Genomic DNA, 17535 nt, shown 5'->3' on the forward strand with positions numbered 1-17535 from the left:
GATCTGCTGCTCTCCATAGGAGGGAGCCCCATCTTCCCTGGGTGTTCTGAATGCTGTACCTCAATGAATTAACTGGTAATTAATTATGCCAGTTGCCATAATTAATTACCTGATAAGAGCCTTTAATTTGACTGGAGAGTTGTAGGTTGAGTAAGTCTTTTTGGAGGAAATGTACTTAAGCTGAGGTTGGAAGAATGTGGAAGATAGAAATCAGTTTTCAAGATCTGCACATTCTTCCTCTCATCTCTCCCATCTGCAATCTCATTCTATGCCTCTGTGAGGCAGAGGCTGCTAGTTGCCTACCTAATGCCCATGACCACTCCACTCCTTTATTAGCAGAATCCTGATTTTTGTTCAGGGAAAATAATGTGCCAGCCAGATAATTTTCTTTGCTCTCTATCCAACCACTTTTAGAGCTGGAGAGAGGAGATCCAGTAGCACCGTTTTGGTTATTGAGATACAGGTAGAAATCCCTGGCAAAGACAGTCCTTCCTAAATAAAAACAAAAAGGCTGTCTAGGAGAAAACACTTTATTTGCCTTGTTAATGTCTGGTACAAGGATGCAATACCTAGAGTTACAGCACACATTCTGAAACCGTGAAGAACCATAAGCCACATGCCATACAGACCTGAAATGGAGATGAAGCCTCAATTTTTAGTCACAATCTTGAGCAACTGCATTGGCCATGGAAATGTTCCTCCAGAACTTTTAAGGAAGAAAAATAAACTCGTGTAATTGAGTCATTGTTGGATTTACTGTCATTTCTAGATCAACATTATCCTAAAGAACCATGCTAGCTCTTAGAAGCTACTAGATGAGTGGTTCTCCAGGTGGCGGCCCCCAGACTAGCAGTATCAACACCTCCTGGAAACTTACAGAAATGCAGATTGTCACGCTTTTATCCCAGACCTACTGAATCTCCTACTGTGGAGAAGGGATCTAAGCAATCTGTGTTATGACAAACTTCTCAGGTGATTCTGATCCACACACTAAAGCTTGAGAGTCACTGTAATAGAGTCATGATTCAATGGGCTACTTTAAATTTAGGCTTTCTTTCCTTGATATTTTTTAGTACATTGCAAAATAAATATCCTTCTAATGAAGTTACATATAATATATTGTCTCTTTTCTGTTAAAACAACCATCGTGACTCCCCATCACCTACAAGACTGAGTAAAATCATCTGAGTTAATTCTTTAAAGCTGTTGAAAATACTGTCTTAGTTACATTCTTCATTTAAACTTTTCTTGTATAGTCAATATATATATTTTTCAAATCACATGGGACAGGCAAAAGTACTAACTTACTGTGGACTGAATACATTTCTCAACTCACTAACCCACCCCGGGATCTGTATGTCACATCTTTGTCCTCATCTCCTTATTTTTTTTTTAATTTTTGAGGTTTCAATATTTTACTCAAGTTATTTTTAAGTGACGTTCATTACAGCATTTGAAGGGGAGGATCTGATTGCACACAAAATGGAGGACTCTAAAATGTACCCATTAAACTGCTAAAAAACAAACTGAGTGGTGAGAATACAACAGAAATCCAATTTAGATTCTGAGTGTTGTCACCATGTGATCACAGTCACACAGGCTCTTTCAAGCTTATAGCGGCAGCTCCTGGAAGCTATTTCATACTCGGGTTCAAGGGCAAAAAAACACAACACAAGAAGGTAAAAGTCCTTATTGGCTTCATCACGTCCACCCTCTCCACCCCAAAATGGCGCAAAAGAAACAGTGACCACACCCTGCAGACCTTTTGGTGTAAAAGAGGTGACAATGAACTAGGGTGGGAACAGGTCATGTTTATCTTTATCCTTGGAAACTCTGGTCGTCATTCACCATGCATGGTACATACGACCACCTTCTTGAAGCCTGGAGCAGGTTCTCTTTCTCTGGATCATATGAACCCTCATTTGTCCCTTTTGATCATACTTTGAATTGTTGTCATGGTATTCAGGTGTTGATTTATGGAACTGAACAATATACCTCAATAATTATGTATACAAAGAATGCAACATATAATTAAAATTGAACAAAGTTAATTTTATGCATAAATGCATTTTTGAAAAATATGTGTAAATGATGAATCTAATTATTATATTATGCATGCTAAGTTGCTATTAATTAACTTTTTTATCATGCCATCGGGGACGTTGACACTGAAAGACAGGAATAAGTACTTCCGTTATCAACAAATGATTTTAAATTTAAAGGTGATAAGATATTTCTTTAAAAATAAAAAGCAAACTTCACAATTACAGCACAATAAGTATCTTAAATTAGGCAGAAAACACGCTTTTTTTCTTAAAGAAATATGTTAAGATATGAAATTGCATGTATCTGTCATACTTTGTCTTTTAAAAAACAAGTCTCAGAGGTAACTATGGAGAGCTATTCATTTTATTTCAATAACTCCTGGTTAGGAGACTCACCCTTTATTTACATAACTTCACTCACAATTTTTACATTCTTTGAAAAATTACCATGCAGTGAGTTTTTTTTCTTTTTTTAAGAGGGGTAAGAAGCTATATTTAATTATGTGACAAGGCTGGCTTTTTCTTTTTTATTTTTTTTAAGTTTTTTTTTCTTTTATTATTATACTTTTAAGTTTTAGGGTACATGTGCACATTGTGCAGGTTAGTTACATATGTATACATGTGCCATGCTGGTGCGCTGCACCCACTAACTCGTCATCTAGCATTAGGTATATCTCCCGATGCTATCCCTCCCCCCTCCCCCCACCCCACAACAGTCCCCAGAGTGTGATGTTCCCCTTCCTGTGTCCATGTGATCTCATTGTTCAATTCCCACCTATGAGTGAGAATATGCAGTGTTTGGTTTTTTGTTCTTGTGATAGTTTACTGAGAATGATGATTTCCAGTTTCATCCATGTCCCTACAAAGGACATGAACTCATCATTTTTTATGGCTGCATAGTATTCCATGGTGTACATGTGCCACATTTTCTTAATCCAGTCTGTCATTGTTGGACATTTGGGTTGGTTCCAAGTCTTTGCTATTGTGAATAATGCCGCAATCAACATACGTGTGCATGTGTCTTTATAGCAGCATGATTTATAGTCCTTTGGGTATATACCCAGTAATGGGATGGCTGGGTCAAATGGTATTTCTAGTTCTAGATCCCTGAGGAATGGCCACACTGACTTCCACAGTGGTTGAACTAGTTTACAGTCCCACCAACAGTGTAAAAGTGTTTCTATTTCTCCACATCCTCTCCAGCTCCTGTTGTTTCCTGACTTTTTAATGATTGCCATTCTAACTGGTGTGAGATGGTATCTCATTGTGGTTTTGATTTGCATTTCTCTGATGGCCAGTGATGATGAGCATGTTTTCATGTGTTTTTTGGCTGCATAAATGTCTTCTTTTGAGAAGTGTCTGTTCATGTCCTTCACCCACTTTTCGATGGGGTTGTTTGTTTTTTTCTTGTAAATTTGTTTGAGTTCATTGTAGATTCTGGATATTAGCCCTTTGTCAGATGAGTAGGTTGCGAAAATTTTCTCCCATTTTGTAGGTTGCCTGTTCACTCTGATGGTATTTCTTTTGCTGTGCAGAAGCTCTTTAGTTTAATTAGATCCCATTTGTCAATTTTGTCTTTTGTTGCCATTGCTTTTTGTGTTTTAGACATGAAGTCCTTGCCCATGCCTATGTCCTGAATGGTAATGCCTAGGTTTTCTTCTAGGGTTTTTATGGTTTTAGATCTAACGTTTAAGTCTTTAATCCATCTTGAATTGATTTTTGTATAAGGTGTAAGGAAGGGATCCAGTTTCAGCTTTCTACATATGGCTAGCCAGTTTTCCCAGCACCATTTATTAAATAGGGAATCCTTTCCCCATTGCTTGTTTTTCTCAGGTTTGTCAAAGATCAGATAGTTGTAGATATGCGGCGTTATTTCTGAGGGCTCTGTTCTGTTCCATTGATCTATATCTGTGTTTTGGTACCAGTACCATGCTGTTTTGGTTACTGTAGCCTTGTAGTATAGTTTGAAGTCAGGTAGTGTGATGCCTCCAGCTTTGTTCTTTTGGCTTAGGATTGACTTGGCGATGCGGGCTCTTTTTTGGTTCCATATGAACTTTAAAGTAGTTTTTTTCCAATTCTCTGAAGAAAGGCATTGGTAGCTTGATGGGGATGGCATTGAATCTGTAAATTACCTTGGGCAGTATGGCCATTTTCACGATATTGATTCTTCCTACCCATGAGCATGGAATGTTCTTCCATTTGTTTGTGTCCTCTTTTATTTCCTTGAGCAGTGGTTTGTAGTTCTCCTTGAAGAGGTCCTTCACATCCCTTGTAAGTTGGATTCCTAGGTATTTTATTGTCTTTGAAGCAATTGTGAATGGGAGGTCACTCATGCTTTGGCTCTCTGTTTGTCTGTTGTTGGTGTATAAGAATGCTTGTGATTTTTGTACATTGATTTTGTATCCTGAGACTTTGGTGAAGTTGCTTATCAGCTTAAGGAGATTTTGGGCTGGGATGATGGGGTTTTCTAGATATACAGTCATGTCATCTGCAAACAGGGACAATTTGACTTCCTCTTTTCCTAATTGAATACCCTTTATTTCCTTCTCCTGCCTAATTGCCCTGGCCAGAACTTCCAACACTATGTTGAATAGGAGTGGTGAGAGAGGGCATCCCTGTCTTGTGCCAGTTTTCAAAGGGAATGCTTCCAGTTTTTGCCCATTCAGTATGATATTGGCTGTGGGTTTGTCATAGATAGCTCTTGAGAATAATTTTGAAGACTTTACTGAAACACAATATGCAGAATGTTAGAAAAACATGATATACACCCAAGGGATCACAAAAATGTTGATATATTTAATACATTTTTCCAACTATTTAATACTGCATATACATAAAAATGCATACACATAAAACTGGTAAAACTGAAAACTCACCCCATATGTTCTTAATATCTATCAGTTCCTATGCCATTCTTTCATTGCATTTATATGTAGACATATACATATTTTTTCTTACCTACCTCATATGATATGCTACTTTATATCATGTTCATATACATGCTGCTTTAACCTTTTTAATTGTATCAAATATAGAATTTTACCCTATTTAAAAATGTATTATAAAAATACAGCATAATTTATTTAATTAGTCCTTTATTATTACAGATTTGTATTATTTCCAGAGTGTATTACAAACCAGATTATAAAACAGAGTGTACTATTTGTTCTTGAAGGAAAATTATCACATACAAACATGACTATTTTTTCTTTAGGATACTGTACCAACAGTAATTGTTGGCTCTATGTTTTTAAAGTCTTTTCGTATGTAGTTCTTAGCTTTCCAAGCTTTTCTTTTTCTTTTTCTTTTTTTGTGTGTGTGTAACAGAGTCTCACTCTGTCACCTAGACTGCCATGCAGGTGTGTGATCTCGGTTCACTGCAACCTCTGCTTCCTGAGTTCAAGCAATTCTCCCACCTCAGCCTCTTGAGTAGCTGGGATTACAGGTGCCTGCCACCATGCCTGGCTAGTTTTTCCTTTTCTTTTTTCTTTTCTTTTCTTTTCTTTTTTTTTTTTTTTTTTGTAGAGAAGGAGTTTAGCTACATTGCCAGACTGGTCTCGAACTCCCGACCTCAATTAATCCACCCACCTCTGCCTCTCAAAGTGTTGGGATTACAAGGTGAGCCACCACACTTGGCCCCTATCTTTTCTTACAGTCATTATATTCTTATATATGTACCTGCATTTTTGCCCCGACATTTAGAGAAGTGTTTTATTGGATTTCAAAAATGTAAGAGTTTTATTTTGTTACTGATTTCTAGTTAAAATTATTTGTTACTGTGGCCAGGAAATTTTTACCTTCTGAATTTAATTGATTTTTTTTCATAAATAACAAAATAGGTATTAAATTTGGACATTAAAAAAATCAAGTTGGGGCCAGGCGCAGTGGCTTACACCTGTAATCCCAGCACTTTGGGAGGCTGAGGCGGGTGGGTCATGAGGTCAAGAGTTCAAGACCAGCCTGGCCAAGATGGTGAAACCCCATCTCTACTAAAAATACAAAAATTAGCTGGCTTTGGTGGCGGATTCCTGTAATCCCAGCTACTCGGGAGGCTGAGGCAGGAGAATTGCTTGAACCCAGAAGGCGGAGGTTGCAGTGAGCCGAGATCATGCCACTGCACTCTAGCCTGGGTGACAGAGCAAGACTGTCTCAAAAAAAAAAAAAAAAATCAAGTTGGACTGTCAGAAAGTGAAAGAAGTGTTTGTTCATTCATGTATTCTTTCATTTGTTTATGAATAAGTCATACATGGTTCCTGTTGCCTTTAGATAGATTTGGGCTATTCCTACATAAAAACTCATGACATTTACATGTCTGACCTTTTACTGAAGTAATTTATTTATGTTAATTCAGCTTGTTCAGTTAGCTTGTATTCCACGTATTTTAACAAGGAATCATAATTCTTTTGAGTTTTAAATTATGATTTGTTTATTTTTGTATATGCTTTTTACTTTTTAATTTATAGATTCAATGCTATCCCCATCAAACTACACTTGACTTTCTTCACAGAATTAGGATAAACTACTTTAAACTTCAAATGAAATTAAAAAAAGAGCTTGTATAGCCAAGACGATCCTAAGCGAAAAGAACAAAGCTGGAGGCATCACGCTACCTGACTTCAAACTATACTACAAGGCTACAGTAGCCAAAACAGCATGGTACTTGTACCAAAACAGATATATAGACCGATGGAACAGAACAGAGGCCTCAGAAATAATGCCACACATCTACAACCATCTGATCTTTTGCAAACCTGACAAAAACAAGCAACGGAGAAATGATTCCCTATTTAATAAATGGTATTGGGAAAACCGGCTAGCCATATGCAGAAAGCTGAAACTAGACCCCTTCTTTACACCTTATACAAAAATTAACTCAAGATGGATTAAAGACTTAAACGTGAGACCTAAAAACTTAAAAACCCTAGAAGAAAACCTAGGAAATACCATTCAGGATATAGGCATGGGCAAAGACTTCATGACTAAAACACCAAAAGCAATGGTAACAAAAGCCAAAATTGACAAATGGGGTCTAATTTAAACTAAAGAGCTTCTGCACTGCAAAAGAAACTACCATAAACAGGCAACCTACAGAATGGGAGAAAATTTTCACAATCTATCCATCTGACACGGGGCTAATATCCACAATCTATAAGGAACTTAAACAAATGTACAAGAAAAAAAAACCCATCAAAAACTGAGCGAAGGATATGAACAGACACTTCTGATAAGAAGATACTTATGCGGCCAACAAACATATGAAAAAAAGCTCATCATCACTGGTCATTAGAGAAATGCAAATCAAAACCACAGTGAGATACCATCTCTCGCCAGTTAGAATGGTGATCATTAAAAAGTCAGGAAACAACAGATGCTGCAGAGGATGTGGAGAAATAAGAACGCTTTTACACTGTTGGTGGGAGTGTAAGTTAGTTCAACCATTGTGGAAGACAGCATGGTGATTCCTCGAGGATCTAGAATCAGAAATACCATTTGACCCAGGAATCCCATTACTGGGTATATACCCAAAGGATTATAAATCATTCTACTATAAAGACACATGCACATGTATGTTTATTGAAGTACTATTCACAATAGCAAAGACTTGGAACCAACCCAAATGCCTATCAATGATAGACTGGATAAAGAAAATGTGGCACATATACACCATGGAATACGTGCAGCTATACATAAAAAAAGCTGAGTTCATGTCCTTTGCAGGGACATGGATGAAGCTGGAAACCATCATTCTCAGCAAACTAACACAAGAACAGAAAACCAAACACTGCATGTTCTCACTCATAAGTGGGAGTTGAACAATGAGAACACATGGACACAGAGAGGGAAACATCACACATCAGGGTCTGCCAGGGGTGGGGGGCTAGGGGAGGGATAGCATTAGGAGAAATACCTAATATAGATGACGGGCTGATGGGTGCAGCAAACCACCATGGCACGTGTGTACCTATGTAACTAACCTGCATGTTCTGCACATGTATCCCAGAACTTAAAGTATAATAATAAAAAAAGAAAAAAATATTTCACCATTTTTCAATTTGTGTTAAAGATGTAAGCCTGCTAATGTTAAAGTAGTTGTGATACAAAACATTTTATCCATTCTCGCAACAATTCAAAGATCTAAGACCTTAAATTGGTAGTAATTTTTGGATCAGCACCATATATAAGCTATTATGTTATTTGTAAAATACATTTCTGTCACCTTATAACTTTCATAATTCTGTCAAGGATCCACGGTATCGTCACTGTGAGAATAGATTATTAGATGCAAAATGCATCGTAACTATGCCTTACTTATGTTTGCACTATTATATGTTGTTTTGATTTTTATAATAGTTTAATAGTTTATTATATAGTAATAATTCTCTTTTTTTTTCTTTTGAGATGGAGTCTCACTCTGTCACTCAGGCTGGAGTGCAGTGGCATGATCTTGGCTCACTGCAACCTCTGCCTCCTGGGCTCAAGTGATTCTCTTGCCTCAGTCTCCCGAGTAGCTGGAATTACAGGCATGTGCCACCACACCCGGCTGATTTTTGTATTTTTAGTAGAGATGGGGCTTCACCATGTTGGCCAGGCTGGTCTCGAATTCCTGACCTCACATAATCTGCCTGCCTCAGCCTCTCAAAGTGCTGGGATTATAGGTGTGAGCCACTGCACCCAGCTATGTAGTAATAATTCTAATATTGCTATATTTTATCCTAATATGACAGTCCTAATACTGCTTCTTTATTTTTTGGATGAATGCAAACACTGATTTGAGAGTTCTGACAGTAGAGGGTAAATACATTGAGATACATTAACTGGAGAGGTAATTTTAGATATTAAATTAATGAGGAAATGGAAAAATTTAAATAAAGTCTTACTTTGCACAATAGATAGTAAGTTTATGGAACTCATTGCCCTGAGTTATAATTAATAGGTTAAAGAACACTTAGATAAATACAAAGACTTTTGTTGATGCATAGCTAATATTAGAATTTGAAATGAAAGGGCATACTCTCAAATAACTAGTGCTTCACAAAAGCTGAACAGAAGCTGCAGCTGGGGTAGTGAGGATCTTCTGCTTGGAAGTGCCCGAGCACAGACTAGGTTTCACTGTTGGGGATGGTGTAAAGAAGTTTCCAGTACTGGGTGATTTTTCAACTGCCTCCAAGTGTTCGAGTCTATGATTAGTGACCATTCTGTATGTTCATGGTTTCCTTGCTAAAGAGATGTAAGTGAGCTGGAAAAATATAACTATAAAACTTTCTTCACCATCATGGTATTCCCTATAGCATTGCTTCAGACTGAGGAACTCAGTTAGCTGCAGAATAAGTGCAGCAGTGGGCCCAGCCTCATGGACTTCACTAGTCTTACCATGTTCTCCACCATTCTGAAGCAGCTGGCCTGATGGAACAGTGGAATGTCCTTTTGAAGACTCAGTTACAGCACCAGCTAGGTGGCAGTACCTCAGGAGGCACGGGCAAGATTCTCTACACGGCTGAATATGCTCTCAATCACTGTCCACTATAAGGTGCTGTTTCTCCAATAGCTAGGATTCATGAGTCCAGGGATCGAAGGTGGAAATAGGAGTGGCTTCACTCACTATCACCCCCAGTGACCCACAAGCAAAATTTTTGCTTTCCGTTCTCATGACCCTAGGCTCTGATGACCGAGAGGTCTCAGTTCCAAAGGGAAGAATGCTTTCACCAGGAGACACAAAAATGGTTCAATTGAACTGGAAATTAAGACTGTCACCTGGCCCCTTTGAGCTTCTCATGCCTCTGAATCAATAGGCAAAGAAGTGAGTTAATACTATGCTGGGTGAGGTGGCTAATCCTCTCTACAGAGGAGAAATTCAACTGTTACTCCACAATAGAGGTAAGAAAGAACATGCTTGAATTTTAAGAGGTCCCTTAGTGTGCCGCTGCGTATTACCATACCTTGTGATTATAATCAATGGAAAGCTACAACAACCCAATCCAGGAAGGACTACTAATGGCTCAGACCCTTCAGGAATGTAGATTTGCGTCATTCTACCAGGGGAAGAGCCATGACCAAGTAAGGTGCTTGCTGAAGGGAAAAGGAATACAGAATGACTAGTGGAAGAAGGTAGTTATGAATATCAGCTACGAGTGACCAGTTACAGAAAAAAGAGTATTGTAATTGTTATGAATAGTCCCCCTTATTTTGTTTAGAATGTGAATATGTTTTAAGTATATTTATATTTGTATGTATTAAGAAAATATCTTTGATTTTCACTCTGATTCTTTCGTCATGTAACAGCGGATGTATTGACTTAATATCATAGTTAAGTATTGTTAATTTTCAATCATAGTATTTCAGTTACAAGACATAAAGGAGATGAGTAAATTTCAAAGACTCTGCCTCCTCTTCTGGGGAAGGGGTTAGTGTGTTTTTAGTTGTATGCAGGATAGTTATATCATGTTTGGTGGAATTATGACCTTGTTATTTCCTTTATTTTGAGGTAAAGTCTGGCTTAAGGAGATGTGTATGGGTGACAAGCTGACAGAGTTGGACTTGTGATGATTAATTTTATGTGTCAGTGTGACTGGGACATGGGGTTCACAGATATTTGATTAAACATTGTTCTGGATATATTTGTGAGGGTGTTTCTGAGTGAGATTAGCATTTGAATTGGTAGACTGAGAAAAGCAGATGGCCAGTGTTCTTAGTCCTCATCCAATCTGTTGGAGGCCTGAATGGAACAAAAGGCAGAGTAAGAGAGAATTTGCTCTCTCTGCCTGACAGCTTGAATTGGGACATCAGTCTTCTCCTACCCTTGGACTATATATAAAATAATATACGTAAAATATATAATATATAAATATATAGTACTTACTTAAAATATACATAAAATATAATATATATTATATATATATATTTGTACTTGGACTAGAACTACACCACCAACTTTCTACCACCACTTACATCATCAGTTCTCCTGGTCTTGGGCCTTCAAACTTGGACTGGAACTATGTCACCAGCTTTCCAGGGTCTCTAGTTTACAGGCCATAGACCATGGGACTTCTCAGCCTCATAGTCATGTGAATCAGTTCCTTATAATCTCTCTCTGTCCATATATATAATATATAATATATATTATATTTATATATTTTATAGATGTAAATGGTATAAGTCCCAGTCCAAGGGTAGGAGAAGACTGATGTCCCAATTCAAGCTGTCAGGCAGAGAGAGCAAATTCTCTCTTACTCCGCCTTTTGTTCCATTCAGGCCTCCAGCAGATTGGATGAGGACTAAGAACACTGGCCATCTGCTTTCCTCAGTCTACCAATTCAAATGCTAATCTCACTCAGAAACACCCTCACAAATATATCCAGAATAATGTTTAATCAAATACCTGGGAACCCCATGTCCCAGTCACATTAACACATAAAATTAATCATCACAAGTCCAACTCTGTCAGCTTGTCACCCATACACATCTCCTTAAGCCAGACTTTACCTCAAAATATGTATTTATATATAATATATATTTATATTTATATGTATATATTATATATAATATATATATTTATAGGTATATGTTATATATACTTATATAATATATATTTATATGTATGTTATATATAATATATAATATATATTATATATGTATGTGTTATATATATATATAAATATATATTTATATGTATGTGTTATATATACATATATAATATATTTATATGTACATGTTATATATAAATATATAATATATATATTTATATGTATATATTATATATACATAGAATATATAAATATATTTATATTTATAAGTATATATGTATGTATAATATATAAATATATATAATATATATTTATCTGTAAATATATTATACATAATATATATTTATATGTAAATATATATTTTTATAATTATATATTTTTATATAAATATATATTTATATGTGCGTGTATATAAGATATAGATATCTCTCCTATATATGCATATGGGAGATATATATATGTATATATATATCTCCTATTAGTTCTATGTCTCTGGAGATCTCTGACTAATATAGTTGATCAATTCTTGCATTCATTCAGCAATAAACAAATATTTACTGAATGTTTTATAGGAGAGTGTATATGATTTGCTGTTTAAATATTTCACCACCAAACAAATGGAGAAATGGTACTCTTGATGTTCACATTGCATGCCTTTGCTTCTTTTTTGAATTTGAATTTGCCTATTATGTTTTGTCTGTTTTTGCCTCTGAGGCAGGAATATTATGGATCTACCACTGAGCCACTGTGTGGCTTTAAGAAAGTGATTTAACTTCTTTGTGATTTTATTTTCTAAGCTGTAAAATGATTATAAAAGGTCCCTACCTTTTGTAATTGTTATTAACATAAAATAAACAATACTTAGAACAGTGACTGCTAAGCATTAAGTGCTCAACAAATGATTTCTAGTCTTTTGTTTTCCTCTTCAATAATTTTATTTTAGCTGTGTTTCTTGTAATTACTGTTTAGTTCAATGTTTAAAAACATTGCAACTAGGATCTTTTGTCTTTTAATGAAGTGGTTCAATCTATTTTTATATTTTCCATAATGAAGTTGGGTTTAGCTTTTTTTTTTTTTTTTTTCTTGAGACGGAGTGTCACCCTGTCGCCCAGGCTGGAGTGCAGTGGCCTCGATCTCGCCTCACTGCAACCTCCGCCTCCTGGGTTTCAGTGATTCTCCTGCCTCAGCCTCCCAGGTAGCTGGGATTACAGGCACCTGCCACCACACCAAGCTAATTTTTGTATTTTTAGTAGAGACGGGTTTTCACCATGTTGGGCAGGCTGGTCTCAACATCCTGACCTCATGATCTGCCTGCCTCGGCCTCCCAAAGTGCTGGGATTACAGTTGTGAGCCACCGTGCCCGGCCCACATTTAGCATTTTTATCTCTGCTTTGGGGTGTATGTTTATGTATTTCTCTGTTCAAGTATTTCCTATTCCTGCTTTTACATATGATGCTTTTCAAACAAAACATGATCTGGAAGTATGTGCAAACTTATGTTGCCTTATTTTTTTACACTAATAAATTTAAAATTTAACCCCACCCCATCCCTAAGCAACATTGCTTGATTCTTCCTGGTCTCCACTGCTTGGCTTTTCCCAATTGTGCCTTTACATGGATTCTTCTCATAGTCTTTTCCATTTTGGGGACTTCTCTTTCATATGTGAGGTTACTCACTGTTTGTGATTCCTTTCTATTATATAACATATTAGCTGTAATTTGTGCTGCTAGACATTCTAATAATTGCAACCCCCTGGCCAGTTTCTTAACAGTTTCTGATATGAAATAGATTTCCTTCAATTTTTATATGTGTTGGGTCATTTGAATGGGAATTTGAGTAAGGAATGTAGGGAAATAGGTAAGCTCTTGCTTACCTATTGCCAATTTGACCTGGAAACACACTATGGCATTTTTTTTTTTCAGGAATATTATTCCCTTTCTTTCTATGTCCTGGTAACAGCAAAGGCTGCACCAATATTGTGCTTTATGTTTTTTTAGCTGGTAAAATAAGCAATCCCCGTGCTTACAGGATTATGAGAGAAAAGCTGAACCTTTGGATTATCATAGCCTGGTGTCTCCCTTTCATTATTAGCATGTCTTTCATAAAGATGTGCAGAAGTCAATATAGGTGTGACTTGACAAAGAAAAAGAAAACCAAACTTTGATTTCTTTATGTTAAATTTGTTATTTAGAACCAGAATCTGGTTTATTTTGATGGTGGGCTCCATGTTGAAAGAAAGTATAATGCAGAATAAACTCCTTTTGTTCTTTCCCTGTGATGGAAGCTACACTTCTGTGTACATTTCTTCATCAGAATCTCTTTTACATCTCTATATCCAGGGACTCACTGTTCTGCTTTCCTTATTAAAGCAAAAAAGTAGACATAAACTTTCAAAAAGTCTTCAAAAGAAAATAAATTTAGGAAAGCTATGGTAACAAGTATATGGAATTATTTTACAAACTCATAGAGATGAAGAAGTTGCCCCAAATAAATGATCCCACATTTCTGCCTCCTCTTTTCTAGTTTTGTTTGTTTGTTTTCCCAAAGCAACACTCTCTGATGACACATTACATGTGTCAACAGAGAATTCGTTTCATGGAACGTGAGTGTTGGAATATTTTATCCCTGAATCCATCAAGATTACTCAACATCAATGAAATCTGAAACAGGATCTTAGATCCTGGCTGAAAACATGGGCAGATTTTCATTCTGGCTTCTTTACTTTCACATCTTGCTGCCAGATGTGCACAGGTAGCCATAGGGTACCCTTCCCCTCACCCTCCAGGCCTGGTCCATACTTATGACCACATTCATCATGCTTCATCTTAGAAAACTGCACATTCTTTGCCAAAAGGGAAGGTTTGGGAAGAGAAGACAAATCTCTATCCAGTCTCTCTTCATTGTGATCATTGACGTCCCTGTCTGTCTATTCTAGTCGCCAGTTGGAGAGTGGGCCGGAGAGAATATTCAGACTGGAGAATGAAAAAACTTCTAGTTACCCAAGCAAAATTGCCATCCTAGTCAAATGACCCCTGGCATTTTCCAGACCTGATATTTTGCTTCCTTGAAGCAAAGGCCACTGATTTGCCAACACTTATTTTATGCATCCTGACTACACTGATATTGATGTGCATTCAGAACAGAAATATTCTTAAGTTGTTAGGGTTAGTCCAATCACTTGTATTTCTAACCCAAGTCTCCCCCAACCTACCCCATAATTTCATTCTCTGCCCGGTGTAGATATATCTCCAAGACTCCTCTCTGGACCATTCCCCATGAGTGCATTCCTCATTGTACCACGTGCTAGTCTTTCTTGAATAATGTCAATTTGATTTGCACATGCCTTTTTTTTTTATTACTATGACATTTACATGAAGAGAGCCTGTGGTTTCTGAGGCCATCAGGACTAGTAGGGTCGCCTTTGGTCTTAGTTATATTCTTCACTTCATTTGACTAAATTTCAACTGGGTTCTTGGCTCATCTAACTTCTGTGGTTGCATGAATATAAACACTATGAAGTCTTATCCATGTTTTCTTGGCTGATTCCCTAAATACACACTTGCCTGAATTCACCAGTTAATGCTTTGTCTTGGTATTAATTAAACTTGATATGTTATATCCAAAATGAATTGTTCTGCTTACCTTTTTCCTTTTGAGCACCATCATCATCTCTCTCTTTCTTGCTCTCTCTTTAATTCTCTGGCTTGTTCTTTCTTTTTAAAATATCTTCTGGTTTCTTTCTCTATAAGTCTCATGAAATGCTTAATAATGGTCCATTCATAAACTGCCTAGTCTGCCTCCTAGGTATGGGTTTGTGAGACTATCTGCATTTACAGTTGGGTGACCTAAGGCAATAGAAGAGGAAACAAATATTCCTCATTTAGTTTTGGATGCTTTCTTCTGTGCCTTTGTTGTAAAGATAATCAAATGAGACTGTAGGAATAGCAATATCTTGGTGCCTGCTGCCCCCACTCCCAAAAAAATCTCTGAAAGGGCAAATAAGATGCTATTTAATTTCAGTATCCTCTCAGCCATTCATAACAGCATATAAATGAAGTAATCTCTCGTAAAGAGTATCCTCTGAATCAACCAAGAAAAAAAGGAAGCATGATCGATTTCAATGCTAATAAAAGTTTAGAGAGTTGTATAACATCTAAATTCCCTTATTCTGTGGTAAGTAAACACAGTTCAATTTCTTCAGACTTACAATGAATGCTTGACAATAAGGGGTGTAATATTATTCATGAGGGTGATGGAGAGGAGTCTGTGAACAAGGCAGCTGGAAGAGGTCTGTGGAGGATCCATGTGTCCCCACACTTCCACCTCCACTGCATGCCTCAGAGATGGTGGCAAGACTCCTTTGTGGCATGAGTGTGAGGTTGACAGAGGGCCAGGCATGTTGGTGCATACCCATAATCCCAGCTACCTAGGAGGCTGAGACGGAAGGATCACGAGGCCAGGAGTTGAGGGATGCAGTGCACTCCAAGGATGATGCCTGTGAATAGCCACTGCACTGCAACCTGGGCAACATAGCAAGACCTTGTCTCTAAAAACAAACAAACAAAAAACAGAGTACTTCTTAAATGGGTTCTTATTAGCCATCAGGTTTTCTTCTGAGAGTCTCATCTATGTTGTTTGTTTTAATGTTTATAAATACCTCATGAAGTCAGCAACTAAGATTTTCTATGTGCATGCAGCATACAGGCATCACAGCTGGGATAGAAACTAATTGGGTTGATTCCATAATCCCTAATCCATATTCCTACATTGTACATGGGATCTGTGTGTTACAAAGAGAGATGCTTCATCTCAGTTGAGGTTAATTGGATGTTCTTGTGCCCTATAATTACAAGTGTTATTACAAAATGAGAGAGGAGGAGAAGAGGGAAAGGTGAGGAAGGGAGGAAGAAAGAGAAACAGTGGGTAAAGAGAGAGAGAGGGAAAGAATATAATTTATTATTAAATAATAACAATAATCTAATTACCCACTGTTGAAAATGTAGATTATATTTTGTGGTAGATATTGCTTAATCCTTTAGCCCAAAAGAAAAACAAATATGCAGCCAAAATGCAACCCAAACAAAAGACTACATTGGCCTTTTTCCCTTCCTTCTTTTTGCTATAACATTTTGTTTTAAGGCAGTAATGAATTTCTGATTTGATTTAATTAAAAAATCTGCTTCATTTCTAAACTAACACTCAGGTAAGTGTCAAACTTCCAATTATACACATAAAAAATATGTTTGGAACCTAAGTTAAAAACTCTATTTGCATTAGGCTTTGATCATCATAAAAGAAAAATGTAAATGTTTCCAAGAGGTCCAGCTACATAAATAATCATCCGTTTCTTAAGTGCACAGTAGAGTTTTCCCCTAAGAAAATTATATAACTTTGAGAGTAATGTAATGGTAATTAATTACCAGAAAGAGATTAATATTGCGTGCCAAGAATGATAAAGAAATGCACAGAGGCCCTATAAATGCAATCTGCAGGACAGAGAGGGAAATGTACAAGCCCATTTAATTTAAATTTCAGGCTTATTTCATGAAAAGTTACCTCCTCCTTTTTAAAATCATTTATTTCAGTTGAATTCCTATTCAACGTCATCTAAACACTTGCAATAACCTTTTTATTGGCCTTCATATTTCTAATATGGTATCTCATCTAAACTTTTGTCTTAGGAAATCTATGTCTTGTTGTTCCCAATCATTTCATCATGTCTCAGTTGTCATAGTTCTCTGCTCAAAAATTTCCAATGGCTTCTTATTGCTTTCAGGATACATTCCAGTCTTTTAAGAAAGACTTTGAGATTTTTCATCAGTATGACTTTGACCAAATTTGTTCTATTCCTACATTACTTGCTCCTAAGATGCTCACCTTTTACCTACCTGTTGTTTCCTAAATGTGAAGGCTAAAAAATTATTGGGACAGTTATGAGTTAAAAATACAGATTCCTAGGCCTCTTTCAA

Source organism: Pan paniscus, chromosome 21 (assembly GCF_029289425.2).
Source record: "Pan paniscus chromosome 21, NHGRI_mPanPan1-v2.0_pri, whole genome shotgun sequence".
In the NCBI taxonomy this organism is placed as follows: domain Eukaryota; kingdom Metazoa; phylum Chordata; class Mammalia; order Primates; family Hominidae; genus Pan; species Pan paniscus.